Below are 11,326 nucleotides of genomic sequence, written 5' to 3' on the forward strand. Positions count from 1 at the left end.
TAGATCAGAGTCTCTACACCTGGAGAGCTTATCAAAGGCATGGTGAGGGGCGGGCTCCTCTGCTAGTTTCCCTGGTAACCGATGAGCCAAGCTGACGTCAATTCCGCCTATAACAGGCAAGCTCCCCCCACCCTCTGGGAGCAAAGATGGCCGCTACTTGCGCACACGGTGGCGGGTCCCTCGGGGACGTCGCTTGAGACAGGTAAGCAGCCCCCCTACCCCACCCCAACCCCCGTCCGCTAAACCACTGGTGTCTCTGTCGCTGACTCCAGCTCTCCCTTCTGCCTTGAGTCTGGACAAGTACAGGGCTTGCAGGCCTGTGAGGTGCAGCTCAACAGAAGCCCTGAGGTTATTGATTTAGATGCTTTATCTTTCATTTGTTAGCATCTGGGACAAATCCTGACAACAAATCCATGCAGGTATATTACGCGCGCTTCAAATTTGACAAATTCTGGAAAAGCCTATCTGTCCCCAAAGTGCCGTCTCACATTGTACTGGCTTCTCAGTAGATTTGGGGAACCATAAAGAAGAAAACTTCCTTTTTTCTAGTCAGTGGGGGAAATTTGCAAAACTGCTATCTCATGGATGACATTAGTGCTTTTAGATACATCCTAGACTCCACTTCTATAAAGTACAATTATACTCAAAACCTAGGCCTGTACCTGTATTAGTTTCTTACTGGTGCTTTAACAAGTTGCCACAGACTTAATGCCTTAATACAAAGATATTTATTCTTTACTGTATTCGAGGCCAGAAGTCCAAAATGAGTCTTTACAAGGCTAAAATCAAGATGTTGACTGGGCCGGTTGCTTTTGGAAGCTCTGGGGAAGAATCTGTTCCTTGTCTCTTCCAGCTTCTGGTGGCTGTCTGCATTCTTTGGCTTGTGGCCACATCTCTCTAATCTCTGCTTCTGTAGTCAAATTTGCCTCCTTTCTTTTATTAAAATGCTGTGATTTCATCTAAGGCCCACCCAGATAATCCAGGATAATCTCCTCAACTCAAGATCCTTAATGTAATTATCTGCAAAGTCCCTTTTGCCATTTAAAGTAACATTGACAGATTCTGAGGAATAGAACAAGGACATCTTCGGGGGTGTTATTCAGCCTACCCCAGTGGTATTCACAAAGCAGGAGGAGGTGAGTTGCACAGTGCAAAGGTGGGGGAAGTTTAAATGCTGTCGTTAAATAACATGGGATTGAATATTTAGCCAGTTGCTAGAGCTGAGACATCTAAGATGATTCTCTTACAAATCTGTCATCTTTACTTAAAACAGCGCTTGGCATATTGTACATATGCAAGAAATATTTATTGAATGAATAAATGAATACAGCTCCACTTGGAGCTTGCAGACAGAAGAAAATGAAAGTATCTGAAGAAAATAACTTTGAATTTTTTCATTACATTAAAATCATGCAAGCAAGTCTGTTTTGAAACTATTTTTAATAAAGGTTTCCATGAAAATGATTAATTCAGTTAAATGGGAAAATACAACAGGTAACAACTGGAGGGGAAACCAGTTGTTTCCATTCCTCACAGACTCATCCAGTAAGGCATATAACTCTAAAGACAGAAAGCGGGAACATAGAAAAACACATAGATGGCCTGCCTCTAGCTTCTTCTTTAGGTTTTTCCATCACACTGTACTGCATCTGGTCACTATTATAATGATGAGTGACTAAAGGTATCATTTAAATTTAGACTCATGTTAGTGCAATGACCTGGATGACTTCAGCAATTTCAGGTGGCCCTAAAATGATCTGACTTTGGAATAACAAAATCCTATCTCAGCTAAACCCTGGTTTAAAGCAGTATGAAAACCAGAATCCTCTAATGTACTTAACTTGAAAGGAGAAGAATATTTGTTTTCAGTGGAAAAGTCCAGTTGTTTGTCAATCATAAAATCCTTCTCTCAGCCCTCCTCTCTAAACAAACTCACCTTCTATTCTCATTAGCACGTGAACTTGTTGCTTAAATGAGCCAGTTGAGATTTAAAAAAAAAAGGTACCTTCTCATCAATTTCATCCTTGGGGAGCAGGAGGAAAATGTCACAAAAAAACACAAAAGAGCCTGTATGAATCTGAAATAAAGCTCTTATTTAAGAGTGAGAATATAGAGATGTTATGGAAACTCCCTGGGAGCAAGTACATGCCTGTACACCCGGCTAACGACATTCTTACACAAATCGGAATTGACAGGGAATATGTCTTCTGTGCTGAGGCCAGAGCTGGGAATGGTTAGTGCTGAGTGAGTGGCATCTGTTGTCTACCACCAGAGGTAGAAATCTGAACACTTCTGCCAGTACAAGTGGGTTCTGTTTTGATGACCTGTTAGTGAAACAAAAATACTGATGTTTAAAGGTAGTGGGTTTTTATTTTTGTTACATGTTTTCCCTTGGCAAAAATCCAAACAACGCGAGAGTCTTCAAAAAGCATTTCTAAATGATAACAGAGAATGTAAATCTGTACTTTTTGAGACTTCCAAAAGCATTTCTAAATGATAACAGAGAATGTAAATCTGTATTTTTTGTCGTCCACACTACCTTTGCCACCTGTATATTACTGCTCACAGCCATTGTATTAATGCATTTATCTGTGAGGGCTCTTTATTCCAAGTGGTTGTCTTTCCTTGATGAGTCGTCAAAGCATGAAATAGGAATTTTCTTGCCATGTTACATAACGAGACAGATTCTTCAGGTTCTGCTGTGACCACTTATCAATGTTTAGAGAAATTAGTAGGTACCATTCAATACTAGGAAGAAAATTTTACTATTAGGGGAAAAATCATTCATAGAATTCAAAGGTTGATAGAAAAGGATTTGTATAGCAGTAACCAGGACTAAAAGTTAAGTACTGAATTTCTGTTTCTCAGTAAAGTTAATGAAGAATATGTAAATTGCGGGCTTCCCTGATGGCGCAGTGGTTGAGAGTCCGCCTGCCGATGCAGGGGACACGGGTTCGTGCCCCAGTCCGGGAGGATCCCACATGCGGCGGAGTGGCTGGGCCTGTGAGCCATGGCCGCTGAGCCTGCACGTCCGGAGCCTGTGCTCTGCAACAGGAGAGGCCACAACAGTGAGAGGCCCACGTACCTCTAAAAAAAATAATAAAAATAAAAAAGTAACTTGCATAAAACGTTATCAACGTTTACCATCCACCATTGGTAATTTCATCCACCATGACATCAGTGACCACACTGTGGAAATGGATGAAGACCATCCACATGAGCACAAAGGCTATTTATTCAGAGGTTGCTATATAGCAGGGGAGCCACCATCACTTACCTTTGACAGAAACTCAAAGGCAGATAGGAGGGTGGGAAAGTTCTATATTGAAAAATTTTTTTCAGATATGCTTGGATTGGAAACTGTTGACATGGGGAAGATGGAGGTATGCTAACTAGAAGCAGTATATCCTACACGTTTAGCTTGGGAAGTATATTTGGCTTTCTTTGGATGGTCCTGAGTTGGAAATCGAGGCAAAAATGAGGAAGCTGGCAGCCATTGACTGAGTCCTGGCAGTTCTGGGCTGATTGCTGCAGAGGTTGTGGGTGAGAGTTCTGTTGTCTTATATGGTATGGCCATTGTCTGTTTGTCCATTCAATCTCTTAACATGAAAACCAGAATATGAAAAAAACAAAAGCCAGAAGATTCAAATCTGCTGAAAAGGCATCAGCATGCACTTGAAAAGTTAGTTGTTATTTAAGAACGTCATGCCTGAAGACAATGATTTAACACATGCAGCAGCAAAAGGTGCATTTTCACATCACTATGTGAAGCATAACTTTCATTCAGGTCACATGTATCTACTTCTAAATTACTTCTGCTCATATTGAGTCCAACTTTCTTACATGTACACGAACATGTAGCAATAGCTGTTAGTGTGTTGGCTCCATTAGCAAAAGAATTTTGTATATAATTAAAATAATGTCAATTTTTAAAAATTGAAGTATAGTTGATTTACAGTGTTTCAGGTATACGGCAAAGTGAATCAGTTATACATCTATCTATGCATCTATCCTTTTTCAGATTCTTTTCCATTATAGGTTATTACATAGTTCCCTGTGCTATACAATAGGTCCTTGTTGTTTATTTTATATATAGTAGTTTGTATATGTTAATATCAACCTCCTAATTTATTTCTCCCCCGCCCCCCCTTTCCTCTTTGGTAACCATAAGTTTGTTTTCTATGTCTGTGAGCCTATTTCTGTTTTGTAAATAAGTTCATTTGTATCATATTTTAGATTCCACATATAAGTGATATCATATGGTATTTGTCTTCCTACTTACTTGATTTAGTATGATAATCTCTAGGTCCATCCATGTTGACGCAAATGGCATTATTTCATTCTTTTTTATGGATGAGTAATATTCCATTGTGTGTGTGTGTGCGTGTGTGTGCATCACATCATCTTTATCCATTCATTTGTCGATGGACACTTAGGTTGTTCCATGCCTTGGCTATTGTAAATAGTGCAAAATAATGACAACTTCATACCAGTGTCATAAGACGCTTCACATAGAAAATCAATTGAAATAATTCCAAAAGTAGTTCAGTTTTTCATCCAACTCGTGTAATTGAAGTAAAGCATTTAGGAGTTAATTATGTCAAAAGTGAAATATCGGGCTTCCCTGGTGGCGCAGTGGTTGAGAGTCCGCCTGCCGATGCAGGGGACACGGGTTCGTGACCCGGTCCGGGAAGATCCCACATGCCGCGGAGCGGCTGGGCCCGTGAGACATGGCCGCTGAGCCTGCGCATCCGGAGCCTGTGCTCCGCAACGGGAGAGGCCACAACAGTGAGAGGCCCGTGGACTCTCAACCACTGCACCACCAGGGAAGCCCCAGTGTTAGATTTTAGAATATCCTCCATTTAGAATTTGCCCCAAATTACCAAGTACCTCAGCAGTTGCAGAGAAAGTAGTTTCTCAATTGAAAATATTATGGTCTATGAGGAAGAAGCAATTGAAGATGTCAACAATCTAAATGTACTTATTGTAAACTGCAACTTCAAAGAGTATTGTAGGCAATTTTAAGAAAAAAGAATGAAAAATATTAAGACCATACTAAAAAATATACATTTCAGAAAATGTCTCTCAGTGTGTCCAAATTTCCTTTTTATAAGGAAACCAGCCAGATTGGATTAGATTTAACTTACCTCTTAAAAGGAATTATCTTCAAATACAGTCACATTCTGATATTCTGGGGGTTAGGACTTTAACATATGAATTTAAGGGGGACACCATTCAGCCCCTAACAATATCCAAAGTAGTTGAAATTAGGGTCTCAAAGATATTTGCACACCCATGTTCATAGCAATATTATTCACAATAGCCAAAAGGTGGAAGCAACCCAAGTGCCCATCAGCAGATTAATAGATAAACAAAATGGAGTATGTATGTACAATGGAATATTATTCAGCCTTAAAAAGGAAATACATTCTGATACGTGGTACAGCATGGATGAACCTTGGGAACATTATGCTAAGTGAATTAAAACAGTCACAAAAAGACAAATGCTGTCTGATTCTACTTACATAAGTCATCTATACAATTTATAGAAACAGAAAGTACAAGGTTGGTTCCCAGAGGCTGTGGGGAGGGAGGAATGGGGAGTTAGTGTTTTGTTTGTTTTGTTTTGTTTTTAACATCTTTATTGGAGTATAATTGCTTTACAATGGTGTGTTAGTTTCTGCTTTATAACAAAGTGAATCAGCTATACATATACATATATCCCCATATCTCCTCCCTCTTGTGTCTCCCTCCCACCCTCCCTATCGCACCCCTCTAGGTGGCCACAAAGCACGGAGCTGATCTCCCTGTGCTATGCGGCTGCTTCCCACTAGCTATCTATGGAGTTAGTGTTTAATGGGTACAGAATTTCAGTTTTGCAAGGTGAAAAGAGTTCTGGAGATTGGTTGCACAACAATGTGAATGTACTTAACACTACTGAACTGTATACCTAAAAATGGTTAAGATGGTAAATTTTATGTTGTGTATACTTTAAATTTAAAAATTAGATGTATATACATGTTGAACCATTGTTAATTTCCTTGTTCTGCTAATGTACTATATTTATGTAAGATGTAACCATTTAGGGACACTGAGTGAAAGGTACAGGGGACCTCTCTCTACTATCTTTGCAATTTCCTGTGAATCTATAATTACTTCAAAGCAAAACGTTTCTTAAAATTATATTCTTGTGTTGAAAAAAGGTAAGGAAGTTAGAGACTGCCAATTCAATCTCTTGGACTAGGATAACAGAACTTCATGGAGACAAATTAAAACGTTTAACCACAGCCTACCCATGGGGGTAACTTTGATCAGAAAGAAGCTTACATGCTGGGACCCAGCAGGACCAAGTAACCCGTATAATGACTATTAGAAGTTATTAGCCATCAAGGAAAGCTGAATTAACAAGCTTTCTTTTTGGCATCGAGTCTTTGGTAATGATGGTCTCCTATTGAGCAAAGTTCCAAACAATATTCCCCTGCCTGTCAAATGCCTAATTTGCCCAACCGTAAACCATAAAACATAGCTCAGATTCTCTCCATGCATATCACCCAGTATCACGCTGTGAGGGCATAACTGGTAGTATTGCCTCTGGCCAAGGCCAGATTGCATCAGCAGGCTTTTCCCTCCAAATTCAGACAGAAGATTTACACTTCCCTTGGGAAAAAGTTAGTCTCCTCACCCTCAAACTGGAATCTAAAAACATCTAAAATTTATGGCTGCAGTGTGTCTCAACTACCAACTCTCTTTTTTCCTTTTAAAAAAAAAAATTTTTTTTTAAATCCCCTACCCGTATCTTGCCCTTCCCCCCTTCCCTCTACCCACTGGTAACTACTAGTTTGTTCTCTATATCTGTGAGTCTGCTGCTTTTTTGTTATAGTCACTAGTTTTTTGTATTTTTTAGATTATACATGTAAGTGATATCATATAGTATTTGTCTTTCTCTGTCTGACTTATTTCACTTAGCATAATGCCCTCCAATGTTCTAATTGACATTTTGTTAAATTTTTTTTTTCTTTTTTTGGAAGAAAAATTAAGTCTTATTTATTTTTAAAACCAAACCACTAGGAAAATATATCACAGTCTTGAAGCAGCAAACAGACAGGCTATATTATCAAGTAATAAGTTGGTAAAAACACAAGGTCCTTAATAAAACGATAAGGTGCCAGAACTGGGGCAGGAACAATGCATGTTGCAAAAGTGGTATTTGGTAACGTAGGGCTGTCCCATTTTTTGCTCTAAAGGAGTCACAGCTTGCCCCTGAGTTGCTGACTTTTTCTCCTTTGACCTTTGTGTTGCCAAGGGATTGTTTCAACAGAGCTCTGTTATTACAGGGGCAAAGTAAGCAATACTGGGTTTAGGCTTTCATTCTACTTGTTTTATGAAAACCAGATTTTTCCAAAGCCAGTACTTCATAACTCTTAATTAAGCAGCTAACAATTCCTCTTTTGCTGTTCATTTCTAATACTGGCACAATCACAATCCCCTTTCCCTTCAAGGGTGAGTGTCACTGCAAGATTGTCTTGTCACTCAGCTGACTCTGCTGCAGACAGCCTCAGGGCTCATCATGCCTGCCAGTTAGAGGGAAGGTGTGCTTCCCCTACCAGTATGATAGCACTTCTTATATTTTCGCAGGGTCTCCAGGCTGAAAGATGGCATGTGTGAGAATTTTAAGAAATGTGCATCCACATTTTGACGGCAGAAATGAATATCCGCAAGGACCCTTTCAAAATTTTTATCCAAACTACCTCTCCCAACTCTACATCTTAAAAGTAATTTCATGCCCTTGTATGTAAAACAAAACCAAGCAAAACAAATCCCCAGAAGCCCCCTTTCCCCTTCTAAATTAGTGACCTCATGGATTTTGTTTCCAGTTTGTGGAAAATGTTGTAGTGATCCTTCTGGTAAACAGGAGATTGGCAATAAATAGAAACACCTCTCCTTACATTCCACCAGCTCATAAGCAGGTCAGGTGAACCTGCCAGCCTGCTGGTATCTGTGTACTAAGAGAATCTGGTACATTGGAGGGCTGTGGTTTGGTACAAGGGAGGCTCCCTGTTGCCAGGAAAAGCACTTGAAATTCAGGCTCACAAAAACTCTCCTGTGCTATCTCTGACCCAAATTTTAGCACCAGGTTTTTCCACTTTCTAGGATTCAAACACAAAGGAACCAGTGTCCAGAGGCAAGTGACATAGGCCTTAAACTTGCTGCCATTCTTAATTTCCTCATTCATAAACTTTCCTTAGAAAACCCAAATCCCCATTCCTCTTTTTAAATACATTCCTGCCTTCAGCCCCGATGGCCAATAGCAGACATCTATTTCCCAATGGTTGAGAGAGACTCCTTCATCTTCTTGGTCATGACTGGGATGAGGTTCATGTGTTCATCCACACACTTGGTCACGCAACTCTCCAGCTGCCGCTTCACCTGAAGCTCTTTACTCCCCGCATCTACTGAATCTTTGGCTTTGTCGTTGCAATGCATAGTGCACCATTCCAGGCGGTCCTGGAACTTCTGCAACTCGCTGGTCACCAGGGCCTGGCGTTGAGCCAGAGGTGCATGGCAGCGCTCAATGCACTGGTGCACTTGCTGCATGGTGGCCTGGCTGTCCTCACAACAGCCGGTGATGCACCGGAACATGAGGCCCTGCATCTTCCAATGTTCTCTCTCTCCAGCCTCTTCACCATAGAGTTCACTGCCTCCTGCACTCGGAGCTGCTGCAGCTCCGCCATGACAACCCCACCCTGCTACCTGCAGCGCCGGTGCCCATGTGGACTCCCCTTGTTAAGTGTTTTGAGTTTGTTTTTGTAGGGTTTTTTTTTTTTGCTGTCTTTTGTTCTCTTTCTTTAAATAAATTGTTTATTTAATAAATAATATATTAAATAAGTAAATAATACATAAGGTTTCAGGCTTCAAAGAGTTGATAATGTTATGGACTGTTACAAGATGGGCAGTTTGAAAATAGTGATATTTAGACCGGTAGGTATACTGGTTTGTCCAGTGGAATATGTTTTTTCTGATCTGGTTAATCAGTATTATGTGATATTATTGCTACCCAGTGCATCGTAGTCCATTTCTATTAAGACCACCACCAACATGTGTGACACAAGTGAAGAAAGTTGCATGAATTAAATTCTATGACTTTTAATTCTGAGCCAAATTCTATGCCTTGAATCCTGAATCAAAGTCTAGAACTTTAAGAGACTTGGATTTATTAGAAGAGTGTGGTGAGAGAAGGGCTTCCTACCTTTTTTATTTTAACCTTTCTTCTTTTGTTCTCTTGTGATTTGATGACTATCTTAATGTTAAGTTTGGATTAATTTTGTGTGTGTGTGTGTATATCTACGACAGGTTTTTGGTCTGTGCTTACCATGAGGTTTTTATATAGCAATCTGTATATACATGATTGTTTTAAGTTGCTGATCTCTTAATTTCAAATGCATTTTTAAACTCTGCATTTGTACTCGCCTCCCCTCTTGATTACTGTTTTTTTATATTGTATTTTACATTTGTTTTGTGTGTCTCTTAACTGCTTATTTGTGGATATAGGTGATTTTAATACTTTTAACTTTCCTGCTAACTTTGTCTGTGAGCTCACCTCTACTGGTGAGTTTTTCATTTTGTAATTTTGTTTCTAGTTGTGGCCTTTTCTTTTTCACCTAGAGAAATTCCTTTACCATTTGTTGTAAAACTGGTTTGGTGGTGCTAAACTCTTTTAGCTTTTGCGTGTCTGTAAAGCTTTTGATTTCTCCATCAAATCTGAATGAGAACCCTGCTGGGTAGAGTATTCTTCTTGTAGGCTTTTCCCTTTTATCACTTTAACTATATTGTGCCACTCCCTTCTGGCCTGCAGATTTTCTGCTGAAAAATCAGCTGATACAGCCTGTGGGTGTTCCCTTGTATGTTATTTGTTGCTTTCCCCTCACTGCTTTTAATATTCTCTCTTTATCTTTAATTTTTGTAATTGTAATTACAGTGTGTCTTGGTGTGTTCCTCATTGGGTACAGAGGTACAGTCCCACACTGTATGGGACTCTGCACTTCCTGGACTTTGGGTGACTTTTTTCTTTCCCAGGTTAGGGAAGTTTTCAGCTATTATATTTTCAAATATGTTCTCAGAACGTTTCTCTCTCTCTTCATCTTCTGGGGCCCCAATAATGCAAATATTAGTGCACTTGATGTTGTCCCAGAGGTCTCTTAAACTGTCCTCATTGCTTTTCATTCTTTCTTCTGTTCAGCGGCAGTGGTTTCCACTACTCTGTCTTCCAGCTCACTGATCCATTCCTCTGTATCATTTAGTCTACTGTTGATTCCTTCTGGTGTATTTTCATTTCAGTCATTGTATTCTTCGTCTCTGTTTGGTCGTGCTTTATATTTTCTAACTCTTTGTTAAAAACTTCTAACTTCTTGCTCAGTGCATCCATTCTTCTCCCGAGTTCTTTCATCACCTTTGCTCTGAACTCTTTCTCTGGTAGATTGCCCATCTCCACTTGGCTTAGTTCTTTTTCTGGGGTTTTGTGTTGTTCCTTCATCTTGAACATGTTCCTCTGTTGCCTCATTTTTTCTAAATTGCTATTTGTATTTTTATGTATGTGGTAAGTTAGTTTCTTTACCTTGGAGAAGGGGCCCTCTGTAGGAGACGTCCTATGCATCCCAGCAGTGCTCTCCCCTCTCATCACCCAGGCTCTAGGGATTACCCCTAAGAGGGCTTCATGGGTCCTTCTGTTGTCGTGGGCTGACTATGTGTGTGGTCTGGTAGGTTTGGTTGGCCCCTAACCCTGTTGATTGTCAGGCCCTGCCTTGTGCAGATGCTGCTGGTTAGGGGGGCCTTGTCATGAGGCAGCTGGTTGTGGAATCCTAGGGGGCCCTGGGGCTAGTGCTGGCTCACTGGTGGGCAGAGTCAGGGTCCAGAACACTCCAGAGCTGTTGCCCCCGCCATTGGCAGGTGAAGCCAGGTCCTGGGGTTAGTGCTGGACACTGGCACGCAGAGCCGGGTCCTAGAGCTGGCTTCAGCACCCAGGGATCCCATAGCTGCTGTCAGATTTCTGGTGGGGAGGTGTTGGTTCCTCCCACCAACACCTTGTTGGTCGGGTATGAGGTCCAGGGTGTCCTGAAGCTTGTATTGGCCTGCTAGTGGGCAGGGCCAGGGCCCAGGTGGTCCCAAGTAGGGTCTGGTCTGCTGTGGGCAGGCTGAGTCCACAGTCTGTGGGATTGTAGTCTTCTTGGGTCTAGTGTCTGCCCCCTGGTGGTTGAAGCTGGTCTAGAGGTTAGTGTAGGCTTCCTGGAGGGCAGGGCTGGTGCCTGTCCAGTGGTGGGTGGAGCTGGGT

The 11,326-nt window shown here is 41.0% G+C and overlaps 1 pseudogene across 1 annotated transcript; it reads right to left on the reverse strand.

Annotated features, from left to right (window-relative positions):
* Window positions 1-8,316: 8,316 nt before the first annotated feature.
* LOC309962936 (protein FAM136A-like) lies at window positions 8,317-8,732 on the reverse strand (annotated as a pseudogene). The gene has a single exon. The product of its transcript is annotated as a protein FAM136A-like (transcript).
* Between the last annotated feature and the right edge of the window lie 2,594 nt (window positions 8,733-11,326).

This window comes from Leucopleurus acutus, assembly GCF_964270905.1.
Source record: "Leucopleurus acutus genome assembly, chromosome: 6".
Classification (NCBI taxonomy): Eukaryota; Metazoa; Chordata; class Mammalia; order Artiodactyla; family Delphinidae; genus Leucopleurus; species Leucopleurus acutus.